This window comes from Sapajus apella, unplaced genomic scaffold, assembly GCF_009761245.1.
Source record: "Sapajus apella isolate SASKATOON/1434 unplaced genomic scaffold, GSC_monkey_1.0 scaffold31, whole genome shotgun sequence".
Taxonomy (NCBI): domain Eukaryota; kingdom Metazoa; phylum Chordata; class Mammalia; order Primates; family Cebidae; genus Sapajus; species Sapajus apella.
Window position 1 is genome coordinate 4940530 of NW_022436971.1, and position 24908 is coordinate 4965437.

Genomic DNA, 24908 nt, shown 5'->3' on the forward strand with positions numbered 1-24908 from the left:
GAAATAAGTCAATTTTAAGGAGATACTGAAAAACTAACTGAAGCACACAGATGTTAAGGAGATAAACTTTAAATAGAACTACCTCTTTGTGGTTCTCTGGGGCTGGGACTAGGTTGAAGACGATGGTCTAGGAAGACGTGGTCAGAGGGGCTGGGCACTCTGCTGCCACTCAGAATCGTGGGACCATCCACAGAGGCATTCTTCCCCCATCCCCATCATGGCAGAAGCACCTTCTGTGCCCTCATGGCTCTTTCCCCAGCAGCAAGCACCAGCCTAGCTGGGTTCGCTGGAGGAGGGCAGGGTATACATGGAACTAATACTTGGAATGCTAGCTCCCTTAAGCTGCATCCTACAAAATGTGTACCACCTAATTATTTTGATTTATGACTTTCTATTCTTATTCTACTGAGACACCTTCTCTGTTCATTATATGGAAACAACTTGCGGTTACATGCCAACAGTTACAATCTTCCAAAGAATCAGAAAACCAGAGCCCTTGTTCCTTTCTTAACTCTGACACTAACTAGCTCTGGAACCTTTGCCATGTTCTTTCACCTATCTGGATCTTTCCTTCTGAGCAATGTAGGTATTAAACCTCACACTCTCCACTAGGCTTGCAGCTCTGCAAACCTGGGCTTTGATGAATGACGCAAGAGCTGGCATCCCACCTACCCTGTCTTAACTGCGCAGACAGCAGATGGGACAGCAAAACCAGCTGCCCCAACTCTTGGACTTAATTCTTTGGCCTTCAGGAAGTCTTGGCTCTCACGTCTCTCCTCAGTGTCATTTGTAGCCCTTCAGTGCTGGCCTTGGGGGCTGGGAGCGGGAAGGAGTGGTGAGCCAGGAAGACTTGAGAAGATTTTCCCTGGCAGTCAGGAAAGCACATCAAAAAGGACACTGTTTTCCTTCTTCTCTTTCCTCTGTGCTTCCTTCAAGCTGAAGTGAATGACATCACAACAACACAAAGTTGCCAAGACGTACTCTACAAAAATGTCCTCACATGGTTACATTTTCTGCAAATTACAGCGTTTGGAGTATAAACCAGAGTAATTGTTTAAATCAGAGTGACTGTTGAAACAGATTTCCAGTGATCAAATCAAAAACACAATCATTCTTGCGGTTCCTCCGGTGCTTGGAGCCCCACGTACTTCTGAAACTGTCGGTTGTCAGTTACACAGAATGTTTATATTAACATACTGCCTGAACAGAGAAAATATATATTGTAAGAAGAAAATGTGAATCCAGGGTTACAAGAATGTTTCTGAAAGAGCTAAGTCATCTTGTTTCAAGTAAAACCAGATGTTTGCATCAAGAGAAAGCCAATCATTTCTTTCAATTATGCTCAATGGCCAGGCCACCAAGAATACCCACATGTGTACACATAAGCCGGTGGAAATCAAAGGCTTTGCGACAGAGAAAGCAATCAGCAACTTCCAGACCACCAAATGGCATTCCCAGCACCAGCTCTGGGCACTGTTTGAGCTCCTTCTCTAGGAGAGTACTCGGTGAGATGAGACCTCCACTTATACCCCCCAGCCCAGTGTCAACATCTCATGTCCCACCTCTCTCTCTAAAGGGTCCAGCACAAGGTCAGGAGTGAACTCCCTACACAAGATTCAAGGTTCAGGATGAGGATCCACAGAAAAGGAACCCGGACAGTTAAGTTGCCTTCTTAAATGCCCTCCTAGGTGACTTCTGTATCAGGAAAGTCTTTATGCTGAAAGAGATGCAGTGAGGCTCATGCTCCAGCCTGCATGCCCAGGTGGTAGAGGAGCCCGAGTTCATGGGAAACATACCTGCTAGCTTGGCCTGCACTCTGAAGCACTGTGGTGTTTGATGGTACTAGTGGGAAGTCACACCTCTTGCAGGTGGGCAGAGGGACATCCACCTGCCAGGCAGGTGGACAGGGCAGGGTTTTGGGGATGTCCACTTCCCTCTGAGAGCTGCTGGGCTCAAGTCTGGGAAAATGCCCACTTTCCAGTGTGGAGACTCCAAGCACAGTCATCATTGTCTGCTGGGTCTTCACTGGTGGAGCACAGAGACTCGGCACTAGAAAGACTGTGTTGTCAAAAGGTTCCCTATGAAAAGAAGAAACTGGCCATGCCCCCAAGGCTTCCTCCCTGCACAACCACAGTGCCTGAGACTTCCCTACGTGGTAGTTTTGAATGTCTGTTCCAAAAGTCACTGCAGAATCATACTGCAGAGTTGCTCCTGATAATACTGCAAAAACATAATGTCCCCTTTGAGTCTGTTCCCCGAACCACATTCTTTAAGCACCAGCTTCACAGTTTTTACTATCGACTATTATTGGTTTTAAGTTAAAATACCTTCTTATCTTTTCTTTTTTGTTTTGTATTATTTTTACTTAGTTTATTTAGTCTTTTCTTAAGCAAAATTCTTCGTGAAATCACAGGTAAGGTGTGTTAATTGTATATATTTGTAATATGTGTTAAATACATAACCATTAAAATAAAAATATTTATCAATGTTTTGGCTAAAATCATCTCACAAACCACTAGCCGTACTTGATAGTTTTGGGAAATGCTGCTCTAAATTATATTGTAGAATTCTAGTACTTCTTTCAAACCTTTAATCAGATTCCTTTAAATGACACAGCAGTGAACGATGTTCAAGGCAGTAACACTGATCCATGCTCTGTGGGCACTGGAGCCAGCTCTCAGCACATCGATTTGTATAAGGGAGGAAGTAAGACCCCGCTTTGTTCTGCTCCATTATAAGCAGTGGCCATTTCCTATCAAGCAAATAACGGAGGGACATCTTCTCCAGGACGCATTGTGAGGATTGTGAACAGGAACGCAAACATCCGTATAATGTTTTCTCCCCATCTTCATTTGTTTCCCCAAACTTCCATGGTTATTTCTGTTTTTCTCAAAATGGTTCCCGCATAGGAAGTTTTCACAGAAAGCTAATCCTGTATCATTATTAAACTCTAAGAACTCTGCTTTGAACTCAGCTCAGAAGTCAGACTCCTGTCTATGGAGCAGGCATTTACTAATCACTTCTAGGCTGTGGTTGACTGGTAATGTCCTCAAAACCAAACCATCATGGGGATTCTTGAAGTCAGAAGGGAAGCAAATTGTTTAAAAATAAAACACTCCCTACTTCGGGCCCCCGACTCTTTATAAGATAGCAGTTTAACAGTCTAAATGATTGTTTTGAAATGTGCTCTAACTCCGGTTTTACTAAATGTTTACCTGGGTCTTTCAACCTCATTGATTAAATACCCTGACTTGATTCCAGGCCAACCAATCCTACCATGTAACAGTGGAATTCCCTTGCCCAATCTGCTTCCTGCATGGTGCACTGTGCACTGTTGCTTCATAGCTCAGAAACTCCATCTGAAGTGCCATTTCTGAGACTCCACTCATTCATTCATCCATTCAAACTTCTAATACACAATTATTAGGCACCTATTAAATGCAATGACCCAAGATATTTGCTGTGGGTGATGTGAAAATGCATTGACCATGAATATGAAACCTCTAACCTTGGAGAGACCTCAGGTCTATATCTCTGCAGACAACTGGCCTTTATCAAACCCAGGACAATGCTGGGGGACATTCAGACCCCTTGTGATTTATTATAAATAAATCTCAGAACAATGCAGCACGCTGTTTAAGTAAGAATTTTTTTTGAAAGTCACTTCTCTTGCCTCTTGCAAGAGGTTGAGTCAAATACTGAAGGGAATTTAACTAGAGTCTTAATTGGAAGTGCAAAGAGGTGCTGATACCATCAAAAAAGGAAGAGGCTGAAGGAAGTGACAAGACAAACTCCTCTTTGTAAACATCTGGTTCCACTCTCCCAGCGGCTTCATAAAACACTATTCAGAGCTGGCAGATGCATCCAGAGTACCTGGCATACGGCTAAGTACCCTGAAGCAGGTGGACCTCATCAAACTTTGGCTACAAAGTAGCTCCCTATTAGCTATGCCCTTTCCTCTGCACTCTCACAAGAGTATCTCCAGGCAGGGCACTTGAACAGCAGGGGCCTTTGCAGAAAACTCACAAGACACATGTGACATGCTACTCCACCTAGGGGTAAGGTTTACCTTGGGGGAACCAGAAGACCAGACCAGAGAATCTGGACAGCCATGAGCCAGTCAACAAACCCAAGTTGGATGTCACGGCTGCAGTGAAGTATGGCGCTCACCACCAGAGGGCAGCAGTGCACACAGACACACTGTAACCTCCCTATTAGAGAAGAAAGCAGGTGGAAGAGGGATTAGCAGCGTGCCCAAGGCTCACAGTAAGTACACACAGATGGAGGCTCCGAACCCTGGCCTCTTGCTCCCAGCCAGTCCTCCTCCACTTGCCCTCAAGGTCTCAGGAGGAGGTCGTTGTTGATGGTTAGGCATCTTTATTTCACAATTGAAGTTGCCTGGTCAGACCTCAGCATCTCCCCCAGGAAGCATGAGAGCCCTGAGCAATTCTGAGATGCTGGATGCTCTGACTCTTTTGACCTTGACGGATGGTAAGAAGCACATTTCACATTGCAAACCACTTTTAGTATACTATCTATCATGCGCAAAACTGCAACACATTTTTACAAAGCAATACCCTTATTCCTCAATTCTGTCTTTTTTGGTTTTTTAATACTAGTCTGGTCTTCATCCACTATTCATATCACACCACACTAATTGGTCACTGATTAAAAAGTGGCTGATTAAAAAGTGGCCCTTCAAAAAAAGTAGGCTCTCCCAACCCACTGCTCTGTTATCCCTGGACTTGTCTGTGGAAAGTATCACAGATAACCTCAATGGATAATTTAGCTTCATTTCATCTGTGTCATTCCTTCATTCATTCCCTCAGCAAACATTAACTCACCACTGACAGTTTAGTCCTGTCCTTAGCCAGCCCCTGCCAGGATGTGGTGAAATATGATTTTAAACATCTGCAGCCTTCCCCAGCAGCCTGTGGGTCCCAGGACCTCTGTGGGGACCTGATCCTGAGGCTCGTGTGAAGGAGAAGATGGGAAGAGTGAATGGGGAACAATCTGAGGTAAGAGGATCAGAAGATGCTCACAGCTCAGGGGCTGGACCAGGCAGAAGCTGCAAGAGGAATTTTCCGACCAGAGGCTGGATTCTCAATGCATGGGCTCAGAAACAGGCTCCATGATGCTCCCTCCTTGAGCCCATGCACCTCCCAACTCAGGAGCAACCCCCTCCCCCTGGAGCACAGCTCATAGATCTACTCATAACATCTTTTCTGAGACTCTGCCAAGTATTTCACTTGCTCAATTTCATCCCCTTGCTCCCTGCATGTTATTTTACGAAGAAACTCAAACGAGGAGACATCTATCAATGATCAACCCCCAAGTGATCCTAAAGCCCTACTTGAACTCAAGGGCGGGTTTTTAAATCTAATTCCCTGATGTCTGGGGTGAATTCCTGGTGAGGTCCCACAGCTAAACAGAGAGTTTCCTGCTTCAATTTTGGAATTCACCTCTGCCAGGGGAAGAAAATGCATGACAATAAAGAAAATCTGCCAAGCCCCAAAGCTAGTGCTCTGTCCTGAGGATGCTAGCTCAGCCCTCTAGCCTGACATTGGTCTTTCATCTTTCATCTGCAACTGTAGCCAGAAAAGAAAAATGACTCAGATAGACCAGAACTGGACCATTGCAAGTGATATTTATTGGGTGTCTACACGTTGCAAAGCAGTGAATTTAGCATCAAGGAAAAGAAGAGGATGAGTTATACCCGGTTCCTTCTTCAAGTTTTTCCACAGTCTGGTAGAGGAGGTAAGACAAGCATTGGCTTGAGTAGCGGCCCTCTGAGAACCCATCCCTGACTCACCCAGAGTGCGGGGCCCTTGTTTAACCATGCTTCCTTTCTGAACCTATTCTTTATTTACCACATGAGATTGTATTCGTTGGCTCACCTGTCTGCTACTCAAATAGAATGCCATTTCCTTGTGAGCAGGTTACTGGCTTCGAGAACGGAAAAAGGGGCCTGGGGCCCAGAAATGTAGGCTCTTTCAGGTGGAAAAGACAAGGGAATGAATTCATCCCTGTATTAGTTTGTTTTCTCATTGCTGTAAAGAACTACCTGAGACTGGGCTATTTATAAAGAAAAGAGGTTTAATTGACTCACAGTTCCTCAAACTGCGTAGGAAGCATGGCTGGGGAGGCCTCAGGAAACTTACAATCATGGCAGAAGGCGAAGGGGAAGCAGGTATGTCTTACACAGCCAGAGAAGATGGAAGAAGGATGGAGGTGTGAGATTGCTGCATACTTTCAAACAACCGGATCTTGTGAGAACTCACTCACTATCACAAGAACAGCAAGGGGGAAGTCTGCCCCCATGATCCAATCACCTCCCTCCAGGCCCCTCCTGCAACACTGAGGATTACAAATCAAAATGAGATTTGGGTGGGGACACAGAGCCAAACTACATCAGTCCCAGAAAGGAATACAGCCTTTCCAACACCTTAATTGTAGCCCAGTGAAGCTCGTGTCAAACTTCTGCAAAACTCTAAGATCCATTTAAGTTGTTTGAAGCCAACAAGTTGTGGTGATTTGTTACAGAAGTGATGGGAAGCTAATACAGATTTTGGTCATTTTCTTTGAAACAAGTACTCTTGATTCTCTTCTTTGCTTCAAAGGAGATATCACCAGGTGAAACAAAGATGACCTTCTCTTGGAAAATCAAGGCCACAAAAAGAATTGTCTGGTTCTGACCTAGCTGGGAAGGAATTGAAGCTGGTTCTTTAAGGGGCAAAGAGAAGAGGCCTGCCCCTAGGGAGCAGGATCCTGAGGCTGGAAAATGGAAGGGTCCCTATCCCAGTTACACGCAGAACCGGGGAGCAGCTGGACCTGCCAGAGGTGCCATGGAGATGTGGCCAGGAGCATCAGGGCTGAGCCTACCCTGGAAGCACCCCTTGCAGAGCTTGGCAGAGTAAACACAAGGCTGACAGTGGAGCCAGCTGTCTTCTAATGAGCCACATGGCCTGAGCAGGAAACCACAGCCTTGCAACCGTTCACATCTGCAGCCCTGGGCTCTTCCTCACTTCTGAATCACAAAGCCCTGAGGTTCTCATATGACAGTGAGAGACAGAGAGCCATGAAAAGTAACAGATATTAGACATCAATTGTGGTACAAGGGGTCCTTCTACTAGATTTAGTTGTGCTGTAGAAAAATAAAGAATTACCACCTTTTCGTAGGGGGCTAGGGAATGTACGCCTGATACATGGTCCCCTCTGATCTTCACAGTTGTGAAGCCTGGGCATAGCAGAGCCAAGCTGAGCCCAGGAGTGATGGTAGGTACAGGGGCGCTGTGCCTCTGGGGTGTCTAGAACCTGCAATGCTGCTGCTCGCACCCACCCTTGCCTTTCTCCAGACACCAGCCCAGGGCACATCATGGAAGGACTCAGGGAATAAATAAAGCAGAGCAGAGTGAGCAACTCAGTTTTGACTCTGAGCCCTCACTGAGCTTCAGTCATTCTAGGGCTAAGCCTTCTCCAGCATTGTAAGCAGCATCACAGTGCCAGGGAGGCCCCTGTGGGCGTCGGTCACCAGCCCTAGCTGGCCCTGCCCCCACACCCACCACACCAGGCCACTGTGCTGCTCTGCTGCCACTCCCATCCCTGGGGAACCCCAGTGCTCCGTCCCTACCTCCTCTGCATACTGGCCAGCTTCTCAGGATGCTGTCTCACGGGTATGTGGGCATCCGCTGCTGCTCACAGAACCCTCGGACCTTCCTCCTGCCCTATCCATCACCAGAAATCTTTTTTGGGGTTCAAGTAGGAGGAACACCAGAAGTCCCTCTTTCTTCATGGTTGCTTCCAAAGTCTCTCTCCTTCTCTCTCATTTTCTTTCTCTCCTTAAACCTTCCAGACAACTAGCACAATTTTTTCAATAATTTCGGACTCTGGGAATAAAATCCAGGAAGGAAAGTATCTTGCAGCAACTCCTGTTTTTAAGCTAGCCACAAACATCCCCTGAGACAAGGATGCCCGGGGCCTCTAACTGCTTGAAAAGGGGATGGAAAAGTGGGAAAATACAGGGAAGGGTAAAAACACCAATACATATGCTAAAAAGTTACCCTGACACAATAAAAATAATAGCTCTCATTTCTGCGCTCACTTTTCAATAAATCTTTCTCGAGTGCCCTCTCTCTGCCAGCATCGTTGGGCACCGCAATTGCAGTGTTCCTGCTCTGGCAGTCCTTCCTGCTAGGAGCAGGAGTCAGACAGCACACATAAACAAAGAAACAAGCAAACATCCCACCATCGAAAGGGAACAGAGGGACTGATAAACCAGAGCTGGCCACTGCATTTAGAGGGGGCATCACACCCCTCTGGCGTTTAAGCTGAAACCTGAATGGGAAGAAGGACACATAGACAAACCCTGCGCTGAACTCCTGCCATCATCTTGCTCATCCTCCGAGCCTACCTGCAGAAACTTATCTCCATTTCTCAGACAACAAAACTGAGGTTTGTAGAGATGAAGTTTCTTACCTTAGATAACACAGCCAACCACCAAAGAGCTAGAGCCGACCTGGGGTCTGTCTGGCTCTGAAGCCACAATCCCTTTGAAAACACTAGGAGAGGGAAGGGGATCAGTTGCATCCCTCTTGGACTTTTCCCAAATGTTCTAGGCAGAATTTTTTTTCTCCCCACCAGGTGCTGATATTTCAATCTTTCCTCCCTAGTCCACTGGTAAAGGCAGCCGTACCCCATGTGAGAGGATAAAGTTGTCTAGCAGCCCCCAGCTGGCCCTGCTCTGGCTCTGCCTGGCCATGGGCTCTCCCTCCCCAGCTCTGCCCTGTGGGCTGGCCGGGTGGGGAGAGAACTGTGCAGGCCACATGGGCTGAGTGGAGCCCAAGGTGGCTGGCTGTGGGTATTCAAGCCTATTTTTATTCACAAAAATCTGTTCTGGATTTTATTCCGCTTTGGGGCAAGGAGAGGTCAACTCTCTTCACCTTCGCTGTAAGATGAGAATACAGCAGGAAATGAAGTGACAGGGAAGCCAACCGGGGAGAGGGAGAAAGGGCAAATTACAGGGAAATTAGAAACCTGTGTTCAGATCAGAGGGGAGGGTGTCAATGCTCCCCTCCCACCGTGGCCCTTCTTCCCAAGGCCAGGGACGCAGAGATGCTTGACAAACTCCATGTGAGGGGTCGGTGGCTCTGGTGCTGGTGGCAAGGCACACACATCAACCCAGCCTAGGCCTCCAGAAGGAGGTCCCAGCTTCCACCTGCTGCCAGGTTGCCTGTGCCTCCCAGCTCTGGTGGGGTCACTGGAAGAAACTTCCCTAGAGAACAGAGTCAGCCACCCAGGGTTGCTGGTGGGCCACCCGTCTCCATCCTCACCGTGTGGTTAGAGTCCCCTGCATGTGCAAGGCTCAGAGTTCCTGTGTGTTCAGGTCAAACACACATGCAGTTACAAGGAAACTCAGATACACCAGCTCTCTGCTCCTCACTGTCACTGAGGCGTGACTTCACCTCTTCTGTACCCTTCAAGACCCATCTCAGAAGCTCTGCACCCCACAGCTCCCTGAGCCAGGGCAGAGTCTGCAGTCTGCGTCCTGGCATCACAAAAGCTGGAAGATGCCAGGCAGGCACGAGGAACAGCAGAGGTGTAGTTTTCATTGTGTCTGGGACATAATTATTGAGTACCTCTTAAAAGTGGCAGACGCCATTCTAGGAACTGAGACATAGATGAGTTCTGCCCCAAGAAATCCAATAGTATGGTGGCAGGAGCCACTGACCTTCCACAGGCACAGAGAGAGACTCCCTTCAGCTGAACGGGAGAGCTCATTGGATGAGGATGCGTTTGAGCGAGGCCTTGAAAGACAAGCAGAATTGTATTTCAGGGTATGTTAGTTTTGTTCGGTTTTTGCAAACAGAAGTAATGGTGGCAGAGCACAGCATCCCAGGAGGAAGGGATCATAAGCATATTATGGGATGGAACACTTTGGGTCCAGGGTACCCTGGGGGGCGGGTGTGGCACAGGGGGATCAGTCAGCACTGGCCGCCATCACAGAGTACCACAGACTGGGGGGTTTAAACAACAGAAACTTCTAGTTCTGAAGTATGGATGTCCAAGATCAAGGTGGGCTCCTCTGTCCTTGGCTTGCAAACGACCACCTTCTCCTGCGTCCTCCTGGGGCCTTTCCTCGGTGCATTTGCAGACCTCTTGTCTCTTTCTTTGCTGTAATTGGCTCTTCTTATAAGGACACCAGTCACATTGGATTAGAGCCCACCCTAATGGCCTCATTTAACGTGGTCACCTCTTTAAAGGCCCTGCTCCCAAATACAGTCACATCCTGATGTACTAGGGGTAGGGCTTCTACGTGTGAATTTGGGAGGACACATTTCAGTCCATGACACACAGCGTGCCCAAGGAAGGGGGTCCATGGGGCCTGGGAAGGTGGAGCAATGCAAGGGGTGAGAAGGGGAGCACCTTAGATTGAGGCCAGATTTTATGATCGGCTGAATGCAAGACCACTTTGGCTTTTTTTTTTTTTTTTTTTGAGATGGAGTTTTTTGCTCTTGTCACCAAGACTAGAATGCAGTGGCTCGATCTTAGCTCACTGCAACCTCCGCCTCCCGGGTTCAGGGGATTGTCCGGCCTCAGCCTCCCGAGTTGCTGGGATTACGGGCACCTGCCACCACATCTGGCTAATTTTTGTATTTTTACTAGAGATGGGGTCTCACCCTGTTGGCCAGGCTGGTCTCAATCTCTTGACCACATGATCCGCCTGCCTCAACCTCCCAAATTGCTGGGATTACAGGTGTGAGCCGCCAGGCCCGGCCCACTTTGGCTTTTATGCTATGGGTTACTGTTATCAAACTATGCCCATACTCTGCCATATGCAATAGGGGTTAAGAGAACAAAAGACAGGAGCTAGCGTCCCGTGGTCAAGCTTGGGAAACCCATTCTGCCCCTGCAGGACTCCTCAGAGCCCTTGGGTTACATCCTCAAGAGGGAAGCACTCCCTCCAAAGCCAGCTGTAAAGGAACATCTCATGGGACAAATGTACCTTGGCACATACTCCAGGAAACACTGCTGAAGCTAGAGGGGACCCTACAAAGGTTTTTGAATGAGGAGTATTACATTCAAATCTCTCTGTGTCAGGCTATGGCACTGGAGTTGGTGCCTGTCAGAAAGTGTCAGACAGCAGCTTCTGGGCAATGGTATGTTTCAGGAGGCCAGGCCACCTACACAGGGTAGCCTGGTGCCTGAGCAGAGCTCACTGGAATCCAGGAAAGCCCCTCTGCTGCCTCACCAACTCTCTTCCATTCAACCCTTCCAATAAGGGTATGAATTAGGCCCATACTGCGTGCAGGCATGCCGGTCTGCACAGCCTGCTAGTCCTCCAGCCTGGACAGCTCTGCCTGGTGCGTACCTCCTTGCTCCTCACTGTCTGCGTCGCTGGGAAGGTTTATGGTTCCAATGAATGAAGGAGCTCCAAGGAGTGGAACAGCAACAGCAGTCTGGGTCTGATGCCCAGGACCGTCTCTCCTGCCCTTCAAGTGTATGCCAAGTCCCAAGCAAAGACCCAGGATGCTCAGGAGGGGACTAGGGCACACCCAGTGCCGCAAGGCTAATCTGAGGCCCTGTTGCTCTGACTCAATCACTTTACCCAAATACAGTCCTTCCTGAGATGAAGATCTCTGTCATTCAGTTCCAGGGGCCCAAGCCCAGCCAGGCCACGTGGACACATCCCTAGAGACAATCATTTTCAGTGATTCTCTTCAGAATCAGCTAAAGGTCCAGGACATATCACTAGTGCTGATTTTGGAGAAATGGAACCTAAGGATCTGATCTGTGTGGCCCTACAGCCAGCAGAGGAAGGGTTAACCACCACAGTAGCCTCAGGCACCCAGGCTGACCCGCTTGTCCAAAGTCTTTCACGCCCCCCCTCCCCTGCCCCACTGCCTTTCCAACTCACAGCCTCCCTTGAAGTCCCCAGTGAAAAACCAATCAGAGGAAGGAGTCCTGCAGTAATGGAACGAGGGCCTAATGGGGTGAGTGGGGTGCAGAGGTCTGAAGAGGGAGGTGAGAGCCCTGCTGCTGGGCACCTGCCTATTGGTAACGGACCCAGGAGGGCTGTTGGGCTGCAGCCTCTCAATTGGACTTCCCCAGAGCTGCCGGCAGGCTGAAGCCTGAAGCTAGAGATTTAGATGCAGCAGTTTGGGACTGCCGACTTTTGGATGGAGTCCCTTCCAATATATCAGAACTCCATTTTTCCATTGTCTTTTTTGGTTTGTTTTTATCAACTAACATATATGACTAACACCTCTGTTTAGTGCCTAGGCCCCAAGCTTCACCTCACCTGTGTCTGAGCATGAGTGCAGATGAGCACTGTTACACATATGCCTTAGGAATTAAAATCAGAAAGGCTATGCATTTCATGGTATTTTCTTAATGCCACTGCAGCATGTCTCTATGTCAAAATGGCCCCATCAAAATGTCCTGTGCCCTCCATTGCCAAGGGGAGTCTTCTTGCCCTGTACCAACACACCCCACACACACCCCACACACATCACACACATACACACCACACGCACACATGCATATACACACATGCACATACACACATACCATATACATCACATACACATGCATACACATCTGCACATACCACATACACCACACACACCACACACAAACACATAACGAACACCCACACATATATACATACACACCACATCACACACACACACACCCCTACACACATGACATATACACATTACACACACACCCTGATAAGGTTTGGCTCTGTGTCCCCACCCAAATCTCATCTTGAATTGTACTCCCATAATTTCTGCAAATTGTGGGAGGGACCCAGTGGGAGATACTTGACTCATGGGGGCAGTCTCCCCCATACTGTTCTTGTGGTAGTGAATAAGTCTTACGAGACCGAATGGTTTTATCGGGGGTTCTGCTTTTGCGTCTTCCTCATTCTCTTTGCCTGCTGCCATCCATATAAGACAGGAGTTGCTCCTCCTTGCCTTCTGCCATGATTGTGAGGCTTCCCTAACCACGTGGAACTCTAAGTTCAATTAAACCTCTTTCTTTTGTAAGTTGCCCAGTCTCTGTTATGTCTTTATCAGCAGCATGAAAATAGACCAATACATACCCTGTACCCATACACCCACAACACACATACACACACCACACACACACAAAGACACCACCCAGACACCAAACACACACAAACACACCACACCACATACACACAACACATACATACATACAAGTACACACACCACATACACCACACACACACCACACACCACACACAAACACATGCACTTCCACACACATACACACCATATTTACATACCACACACACCCACACAAACACACCACACATTGCACACACACCACATACACACACCCCACACTCATACACCCCCACACACACATACATACCTACCACACACATATCCCACACACAAATAGTAGACACATACCACACCATACACACAAACACACACACCATAAATACCACGCACACACTACACACACCACATCACACACCACACCACATATCACACACACCACACACACCATACAACATATCACACACACACATCACACACCACATACACATGCACACATACACAGATACACCACCTATAGAAACACACCACACATCACACACAAATACACCACACACACCCTACACCACATACACACACACAAAGATACCATGCAGACAACAAACAGACATGAACACACCACACCACACATCACACACACACCACACACATGCCACAAGCACCACACACATACATTACACACACACACACACACACATCACATACACACACTACACACGTCATATATCACATGCACACATACACAACGAACATTACATACACACATATATAGCACACACATGACACACGCTGCCGGGAACTGGCTGATGCTCTAGGGACGAGCCTGGCTCTGAGGCACCCGAGCAGGGGAGAGCCACTCCCACTTCCCTCACGGCTTTCCTCCTTCTGGGCTTCCTCGGCCGTTTCTGGGCAGCTTCCTGTTGGCAGAAACAGTCTGCTGCCTCCTTGGCTGCTTCACAACAACATGCCCTTTCCTTGCCCAGTGGGCAGTGGCATTTGCTGGGGACCATCCACGAAGGCTCAAATGTCAGAGATTTATGGAGCTTTTTCTTCCTAGTGGGACCCATCTTCTCTCTTGTTCTTTGAAAAATGAAAACGGAAATAGTGCCCTGCTTGTCAGCATGATCAAGACAATGGCTGAGTGCCCCAAGTGGCCTGGAAATCTAAGGAAACAGCAACCCCTTGGGCTCTCATTGCCCCCTGGCAGTCTGTGACCAAACCACTTGCAGTGTTCAAACGGAAGGCAGCAACTGCCTGGACAATTTCATATGTGAGTCCTCCTGAAATACAGCAAGAAGGCCCCAGAAGAGCTTGGCACCCTGGGGGTACCAGATCATGAGTTTTTATCTTGGCTACAGCCAAACAGCACCCCTCCTTGGGCCTCAGTTTCCTCAACTACAAAATAAACTCGAAAAGTGCTTCCAGTCCCCAGATTCTATCACCCTGTGCTCTTATTGCGGAGTTTTTGTCATGCTTAGCTGAAGGGGAAGGGGATTATATTTTAGGCACTAAACGTTGTAAGCTCAAGCTCATAGTAATTTTGAATGATGTCACATTAATTCATGTAAGTAAATAGCTATACTACTGCTTTAGTGTGTTTTTATAGGGAAAAGTGAATGATTTGGGAAATTTCTTGTCCCCAGAAATGTGTGTCTTGAGCACATACCTTCCTTCTCAGCTTTATAACTAAAATGGAATTGTGTCCATTTCTTTCCAGACTAAGAGGACAGGCTAGGGGACCCCCTCAAATTTCCCCTTGAAATGCAGAAGCCCACAGTCCTCAGGAAATGGGCCAGGGGGAAGCAGGTGGTGAAAACAGAAGGCAAGGGCCTCTGTGGGTCAGAGATCTGGCTTCTCCCTAGGCAACAGTGCCTGGGGGCACGGGGAGAGCTTTGGGCACGGAGGGATCGTAACCTACAAGCTCCACACGCTATTTGGGGCCATGACAGATGATGACAGCTGGCCTTTTAACCCTTAATGTCAACTTAACCTTTCAGCTTTAATTTCTGATAGATATGGGGTGGAGGGAGTAAACTGGGTGAAGAGCGCCAAAAACACCTTGAGGTACCGGCAAATAGGGGCTAAACTAGTATTCTTGTGGGTAGAGAGCTGAAATGAAATGGTGAGATTAGTGTGGTTCATATTGGGTTGGTCCAAAAGTAATTGCGGTTTTTGCCACCTCTTTTAACAGCAAAAACCGCAATTACTTTCACCCCAAACTAATACATTTTAAAGTTGCTCCTGAAGGCCTCCATTTCTATGCAGTGTTTTAGGGTTTGATGTTGAAAGACTACTTTTGAGAGGCAAAGAATGGACTGGGTATTTAAGAAGTGGACTGGAGTGTCCCGGATGGGGTGGGTGACATCTCCTAGGGCTTTGGAGTTTCACCCTCAGCTCTGATTATAGGCTGTTCGATGGGCTGGTTGGGAACCCACAGGACATAAAGCATCAGGTGCTTCAGAGCTCCAAGCAGGGCACCTTTGCTGGTGTGTATAGAACGGGGGCTCTTGAAGGTCAACGAGCTGTTTACGTGGCTTTTCTGACATGAATCCAAGAAACAATTCCATGTCTCCTCTGTTTCTCTCCGCAGCCGACCAGCACATTAAGTCCCAGGAACAAACCTAAACCCAAATTGTGAATTTCTAGGTCACAGGAGGACAGGGATTAATCAGACTATTTGCAAAGCCCTGTCAGCACACACCAGAGGGAGCAGGCCAGCCGATGTCAGTGACATTTTGTGGATTTCTTGCAGCATGTTTGGTCCATTCTTTTCCTATTAAGCATTCAAATCCCCTTCATATTCTCTAAAGCAGGATTCTGCCATCTGCTCACCCACTGAAGCTCAGTAATCCAAGACACATGCCTGGAGCCACACTAGATTGGATGTGCCCAAGGCCTGTTTCCACCACATCATACACAACACACAGACGCACGCACCAGGCATGCCTCACGCAGAGGCTCCAAGCATGCAAAGCTAGGAGCTCCCGAGACCCAATCCCTCAGCCTCAGCCCAGAAGTCTTGAGCTCTCTCTGCAGGGCTGGCTCACCGTGACCTCAGCACAAAATGCCTGGTTCTCACAAGAGCCTGCTGATGTTAGCATGGCAGGTGTCACCCCATTTTTCAGAATGGAAAAACTGACGCATAGGCCAAAGAAGCAGCTTGTCCAAAGTCACAGAATCCTATTTAGTAGACAAAGTTGAGGGCAGAAGCAAAGACAGATTTCCTCCCTACCTGTGGAGGAAAGAGGTCCCTCCTTGGCATAAAGGGTTGCCCAGCAGCCTGGGTCTTACCACAACTCTAATGCCCCGTTCACAGTCTGAATGCTGCTCACCACTACCCTTCCTGCTCTGTGTGTTAGTCTGTTCTCATACTGACATTTTGCTCTTCTTCCCTTGATTCAGCTTAACTGAGCGAGTAAGAGTAACTCTTAATCACATGCATTAGTGGGAGAATCAAGCATGGATAATACAGAACAGCAGGTAACCCCAAAAATACTTCCATGTGACTCTGGGATATAACCTATGAGTCATTAATTATACAAAGGAATTGGAATTGCTTATGTAAATTGTGACCACACGATGGATGGAAGGAAGCAGAGCTGCTATGATCCTCAACTCCAAAGATATCTTCCAGCCAATAGATTATAAAATCAATGGTACTCCCTGGAGTTGTGCAGTGCACAGCCTGTGCAACTGTATACAGAGGCCTTGGTGGAGACTGGTCAGGGCTATCTGAGCAGAAAAGGAAGATAGCAAAGAAGAAAGAATGACCAGAGGTCACACAGAATTGATCACAGCACTTGGAAAAGAAAATATAAGATTTCAGGCCAGGCATGGTGGCTCACGCCTGTAATCCCAGCACTTTGGGAAGCTGAGGCGGGCAGATCACAAGGCCAGGAGTTCAAGACCAGCCTGGCCAATGTGGTGAAACCCTGTCTCTACTAAAAATACAAAAATTAGCTGTGCATAGAGGCAAGGGCCTATTGTCCCAGCTACTCAGGAGGCTGAGGCAGGAGAATCACTTGAACCCAAGAGGCGGAGGTTGCAGTGAGCTGAGATCGTGCCATTACACTCCTGCCAGGGCAACAGAGGGAGACTCCATCTCAACAAAAAAAAGAAAGGAATAAAAGAAAAAAGATTTCATACATAAAATGTAAATGTATTAAAAATTTTAAATACAAGATTTAATACACACAGCACATGAACATCTGCAATAATGCATTATCACATTCATGCAGACTCATGCTAATTTACATAAAAAGCTTCAGAGAGCAACCAAAGAACTGTGTTTAATTATGCTTAGGAAAAACAAAAGGTTAGGGATTATATTTTTTTATTCAGGGACAGGCCAGTGGGAAGAAAAGGGGCCGGCTAGTACCATGTGAGAACCTACCCACCGAGCTGCTCATCACCTGTTCTTCAGCCTACTGAGTACCCAGGGCTGGGAGGAGAGAGGCACACAGTCTGCTCTGCTTCCCTGAAGGTGTGCTCATTTACAACATGCGAAAGGAACTTGGAGCAACAAGTACCTGACACAGGAAGACTTTGGTCTCTAAATGATCCCATGTTTGCGACCTGTTGTTGATTTTAGTCGGAAGAGAGGAGCCACGACACCCCTTTCCTCTTAGAGGCCACGGGTCGCAGCCTGCCCTTGGTTTTCTGGTAGTCACACCAGAATCAGCATCCACAGCAGGAGTCTGAGGTGGGCCAAGCCCAGGCCATAAAGCAGGACTTTCCAGGGCATGCGATGGGGCCCATCAGCCTCAGAGCTGGGCCTGTTGTCCCCTGAGCTTTCGGATTTAACTGGAACCAAGCTGGGTTTAGACTCCAGTGAGACTGGAAAACAAGCCCCGGGCCTGTTGTTAGGAGACCTAGGCTTTAGTCCTGCTAGCACCCCGACTCACAGAGTGGGTTCACAGAGCCCCTTCCCTTTCTGAGCTCCCAAGGGAGGCTACTCAGGCTTTGCATCCCAACCACAGCTGCCCGCCAAAGTGCCCAGACAACTCCAGAAGCTGCACGTGAACACATAACTACAAATCACCAACCAGAGCTCTCACTAGACCTGGCTTGCCCTAGCTGGGCAAGCGAGGCAGGAGAAGGGTCCTACATGACCAGGAAACAAGGGTGTTTCCCTGGGGATAGTGTGTCTTCCTGGTGGCATAACAGTCAAGCCAAAGTGAAGCTTCCAAGGGACAGCGAGTTTCCTCTCCCGAAGCCAGTCCAGGCCAGGCCAAAGGAGCCGTAAGTGCAGAGGGAAGACGAGCAAAGTTTGGCCACAGTGTGAGTGGCCTTTAAGTTTTAGAAAGTTCTAGAAGGGGAATTCTTTTGCCACCTCCCAAGTGCCCCTCCCCTAGGATCGATCCAGGCTTCCCATATCATGCCATGCCAGGAAGGAACTCACAAGAATTTAAACATGAAAAATGGAGCCAGGAACTTACCTGAAGAAAACACAGGAAAATATATTCTATAATCTGGCAGTGAGAAAGGTGTTTTTAAGCATGTCACAAAACCTCAATATGCATAAAATATGAACTTGGTCAGTTTCACTAGATTTCCATTTAAAAGAGAACACCAAAAAATGAATGAACGGATAAACGAAAAGCTGGAAATATAGTTAGAATTTATATCACAGGTTAAAGATTTATTCCCTTAATACTTAGAAAGCCCATCAGGGTTTGAGGGGTCTAATAAATAGCATCCTTTTTTTCTGCCAAAATTCCCTACCAAGGAGGCAGCAGGCAAGCCAGAATCCAAAACTCAGCTTTATTACTGGTGGATCTGCCTGATAACGTGACTTAGGTATGTAAAGAATAGGTCTTCTCATACTGGATCCCAGGATGAAACAGATCTGCCCACCACACCACAAGCAGCTCTAGATGCCTGCAGGCCAGGGCATAAGTTGAGGGTACCCAGAGCACAGGTCCTCTGCTTTGGTTCCAAAGGGCAGGGAGGGAGAGGGAAGGGCTGAGGTAGGCATACGCATGTCCTCCTCTCAAACCTGCAATCAGATCACTTTCCTCTCCTCCTCACAGTAGGAGCGAGGGAAGGGAAAGGGACCAGAACAAGGACAAGGCTTACATTCACTGAGGTCCTTTCACTGGGATGTTTAAAACATCAAGAAGATCAAGAAGGGGAATTCCCCTCTCTCTTTCAGCAAGTTCCAACAACTCAGTAGGAAAATGAGCAACAATACATTAGAAAAATGGTAGGGGGATATGAACAGACAGTGCATGGAAAAGGAAATTCAGATACACACACAAATATACATAAAGAATACAAAACCTCCTTTATTATATGAAAATCTAAACTAAAACCACAGTGACCTATCATTATGTACCCATCAGATTGGCAAAAGTTAAAAAGCCCTGTCACCACACTGCGTTGGCACAGATGTGGGGAAATAGGCATTTTCATGCATTGCTGAGAAGGTGGCTCAAGTTTTACCGAGGTTGGTTGGGCAATAGGTGTCAAAATAGGTGCCAAAATCCCGAAGGCAATAATTTTGACCCAGCAAATCCAAGTCAAGGTGTTTATCCTGCAGATATGTGATATGTGATAATCATTACACCATTGTTCTTACAAAAGCAAAAGACTGGAATCAAATCAAATGTACACTCATAGAGAACTAATTCAATACATTAAAATATATCAATACAGTGAAATACCATAGAGCTGTAATTATATTCAGGCAGTTCTGTATGTCCTAACATGGAATGAACTGCAGGATGTGTAATATGAAACACAGACAGAATATTTGTATAGAATGCTATCATTTGTTTAAAAAAATAGACTATATGTGTTTAAATATGCACAGAGTCCTTCTAGAAGTTTATATTAAAAAACTGGTAACACAGGTTGCCTTTAGAGAAATAAGCCTGCATAATGGGGGTGAGAGGGAGCCTTGCTTTTCACTTCGTATGCTTTTATGCCCACTGAATTTTACGCCATGTACATGCATTATCAGAAGTAAGTACACAGAATATGTTTGATGCTGGTTTAGTCATATAGTATTGAGAACCCTCGGGGTACAATTAAAACTCATCCCAGGTAAGCCCAAGACTATCTCCAACTCCTTCCCTCCGCCTACTTAGATTAAGTCTGGCTGCCTTGTCCCCAAATTGAATGAGAACATCTTTGCTCTCACTAGACCTGGCTTGCCCAAGCTGGGCGAGGGAGGCAGGAGAAGGGTCCTGCATGACCAGGAAACAAGGGTGTTTCCCTGGGGATAGTGTGTCTGCCTGGTGGCACAATAGTCAAGCCAAAGTGAAGCTTCCAAGGGACAGCCAGTTTCCTCTCCTGAAGCCAGTCCGTGCCGGGCCAAAGGAGCCGTAAGTGCAGAGGGAAGATGAGCAAAGTTTGGTCACAATGTGAGTGGCCTTTGAGTTTTAGAAGGTTCTAGAAAGTGTTACAACAACTCAAGACCAGTTGTGATCATAGACCCACCCAAGCCCTTCATTCCACCACCCCATATCTATTCTGCCCACATTTCTTCCTTTCATGATTGACCCGTGAACAACACAGGTTTGAACTGCACATATTTTTTTCAACAAATACACTGGAAAAATTTTTGGAGATTTGCAACAATATGAAAAAAACACCCAGACAAACCGCATAGCCTAGAAATACCAACAAAAATTAAGAAAAAGTTAGGTATATCATGAATCCATAAAATATATGTAGATACAAGTCTCTTTTACAATTTACTGTAATTTTGCTATAATAAAATAGACACAAATTTATTATAAAAAATTAAAATTTATCAAAACTTACACCCATAAACTCTTAATGACAGTATATGACACCATTTGCAATGGAGAAAAATGTAAACAAATGTAAAGATGCAGTATTGAATCATAACTGCTTAAAATTAACTGTAGTGCATATTGTACCACTGTCATCATTTCACAGTCACTGCCTGTTGCTATTTTTTGGTGAGATCAAATGTTGCAAGAATCCACTTAAGATGCCACGTGACGCTATTCACCTCTCTCCAGTAAATTGTGTATTGCAATAACAAGTGATCTCTTGTGGTTCTTGTGTATTTTTCATCACAGTTAATGCAATACCATAAGCCTTGTATAACACCATGGGACCCAAACGAAGTGTCACTGGTGATGCTGGAAGTGCTCCCAAGAAGCAGAGACAAGTCATGACATGATAAGAAAAAGTTGAATTGCTTGATATGCACCATAGATTGAGGTCTGCAGCTGTGTTGTCCACCGTTCAGACAGACAACTCATCTTGTAAATGGGAGACATCAATTACAGTATCAACAACTACAGTACAGTACTGTTAAGTGTCTTTTCTTTATGATTTGCTTAATAACATTTTCTTTTCTCTAGCTTACTTTGTTGTAAGAATACAGTATAGAATACATATAATATTTAAAAATATGTGTTAATTGACTGCTATGTGATTGGTAGGCTCCTGGTCAACAGTAGGTTATCAACAATTAAGATTTGGGGTAGTCAAATATTATATGTGGAATTTTGACTGCACCGAAATCAGTACCCCGAACCCCCCACACTGTTCAAGGGTCAGCTGGACTTGGTTCTGCCACCAAAAACCTCCCTAGTTAGGATCCATTCCATTGATCAATCTCTAAAGGCTACAGGGCCTCTTAGGATGAGTAAAGTAGGCCATCTGTCTTTCTCTGCTTAGTGTAAGTTTTCTCCAATGCCTAGCTGGGCCCTGTTGCCATCAAGAAAGGGAATGCGTGCAGGTTGATTGGGGAAGAAGCTTTTGGAGCTGAGGCGCTTGGGGGAAGAGGGCAGGCCTTATGGGGCATCAAAATGGTGGGTTTTGAGCAGCCAGAGGCCAAAAATAAGCATATGGGAGACAAATGCAAAAAAAAAAAAGATTCAAGACAAGGACAAATCTTGCCAACTAAAAGGCAAGGCCTTTTATCAGATTCTCATGGAAGAGACAGACACGTCTGAGGAAAAGGACGTGCCTATGCTGCTTCCCAGAGCCTATGATTCAAAGCTAGCAATGAAGACAAAAGGCCTTCAAGCTCACCGCTTCCTGACAGTTCATTTCCCAGCTACTGTGGCAAGTGCTGAAATATCCTGTCCATCCTACTAGAATCTGGAAAAAATCAGCCTCAGAGGAAACCACAGTAAAGAGAAATTACTCATGGTGGGCCATTCATCAGCAGGAAGCTCCAGCCCCAGAGCTCCACGCCTGGAGCTGATGACTGCCCAAAAGAGAGAGCACCTCGATGTGGCAGCAGCAACATCCATCACCACCAAAGGATCAGATGGAGCCACTGAAGAAGTCATACAGCAGCATGCAGCACCCTGGGCTGGGGATGCCATTGTGTGGGCACGGGGGCATCTGTGTGCATGTGGGTGCATACATGTGAGTTTCTACGCCCAGGCAGCCACTGCTTGCAGACTCTTCCAGCTCCTGTCATTTCCACCATGGGCACCGGGTGCAGCAGCGGCAGAAGAGGAAGGGATCTGGCCTCACTTCTACCGTGGTGCACTCCAAAAATGGCTTCACTGACTTTACTCATCGCTTCCCTTGTCAGAGATCTTGCACCCATGAAAACTATGTCCTCTTTGGTCCAGTTTAACTCCCTAATAGACCAGAAGTCATAACCCTACAAAAAAAAGGGCCTACAGAGAGTCTGGCTGGTAATGTAAGTGTGAAGGAACTATGGCAAGCCAGAGAGTGTGTGTCCCATAAAACACATTCAAATTCAGATTTGTGTTAAACCCCATATTGACAAAGTAGAACAAACCATGTGTACCCTCTAAAGGCTATAAGCTCTCCAATGCTGGTTACAATGAACACTAAATTTCAAATAAATAAAATGGCAAATAACACTGCATTAATAACCAGGACTCTGAGATAGGTAGAGATAGAGAGAGGGTGAGATAAAATCCTCATGAAAATCTCATAAGGTAAGTACTACCATTATTCATCTTACAGGTGAGGAAACTGAGACCCAGAGATGTTACATAGCTTGCCAAAGTCACACAGCTAGTAGTGCCAGAGTCAGAACTTGAACTTAAGTAGGCTGTCTACAGAGCAAAACTCAGGCTTCTTGTGAATTAAAAAGCTACAAGGGGGCTGAGCACAGTGGCTCACGCCTGTAATCCCAGCACTTTGGGAGGCCAAGGCGGGTGGATCATGAGGTCAGGAGATTGAGACCATCCTGACCAACATGGTGAAAGCCTGTCTCTACTAAAAACACAAAACAATTAGTGGGCGTGGTGGTGCCAGCCTATAGTCCCAGCTACTCGGGAGGCTGAGGCAGAGGAATCGCTTAAACCTGGGAGGCAAAGGTTGCAGTGAGCCGAGATCGTGCCTCTGCACTCTAGCCTGGGCAGCAAAACAAAACTTCATCTCAAAAAAAAAAAGAAAAAAGAAAAAAGAAAGCTACAAGGGAATTTAGCTCTGCTACGTAGGGGCATGACCATTTATGTCTCTGGCTGTGTCTCTGCTAAGTTTCTACTAAGTAGCCTTAGTAGAATCACAAGCACAGACCCAGGAATTTCCAATCTCTATAGAAAACAAAACCCTGCCAAGAAATTCCCCTCTTTCCTCCATTGGGTTTGCTTGGTGGATTTGCTGGGTAATTGTCTCTGTTCTCTCCTTTTCTCTCGTAGATGGACTTGGTGACCAGTGAAAGCCATTGACTTTCTGATTTAAGAACTGACTTTAAGTGACTGCATTTCCATGCAGTCCACATACACTGTGGAGGGAGTTCTGTCACCTACCAGCTGTTTGACCTTGGGCACATCCCTAAGCCATAGTGATTGTCACCTGTAAGAGGGCCAGGCTGTAGGAGATGATCACTTAGCTTCCTCCAGGCCTACAAGACAAAGTAAAAATGTGGTCTTAGAGCTTTTCTTAGCTCAGGCTGCTATAACAAAAATACATAAACTGGGGTAGCTTAAACCAGGGGTCCCCAGTTCCCGGGCTGTGGATCACTGCAGGTTGGTGGCCTGTTAGGAACCCAGCTGCACAGCAGGAGGTGAGTGGCGGGTGAGTGAGCCAAGCTTCATCCGTATTCACAGCCACTCACCATCACTTGTGTTATCACCTGAGCTCTGCCTCCTGTCAGATCAGCAGTGGCATTAGATTCTCATAGAAGCAAGAACCACATTGTGAACTGCACATGCAAGGGATCTAGGTTCCATGCTCCTTATGAGAATCTAATGGCTAATGACCTGTCACTGTCTCCCATCACTCCCAGATGGGACCATCTAGTTGCAGGAAAACAACCCCTGGGCTCCCACTGATTCTGCATTATGGTGAGTTGTATAATGATTTCATTGTATGTTACAATGTAATAATAATAAAAACAAAGCACACAATAAATGGAATGCACTTGAATCATCCCAAAACCATTCCTCCACCCTCTGTCCATGGAAAAATTGTTCATGGTAAGTTGGGGACCACTGGCTTAAACAGCATACATGTATTTATCACAGTTCTGGAGGTTGGGAAGTGCAAGGTCAAGGTGCTAGCAAATTCAGTGTCTGGTAAGGTGATGAGGCCTCTCTTCCTGGTCTGCAGGTGGCTGTCTTTGTGTTATATCCTCACATGGCAGAGAGAAGGTACGTTCTGCTCTCTTCCTATTCTTACAAAGGTGCTAATCCTATCATGGGGGCTCCGTTCTTATGACCTCATCTAAATGTAATTATCTCCCAAAGGTCCCACCTCTAAATGCCATAATATTGAGGATTAAGTCATCAACATATGAATTTTGGGAAGACACAGACATTCAGCCCATAGCAGGGCTGATAGATATGCATAGCCCAACAGCTGCTGCACAACGCATCTTAAAAGGGCATACATGCTTGC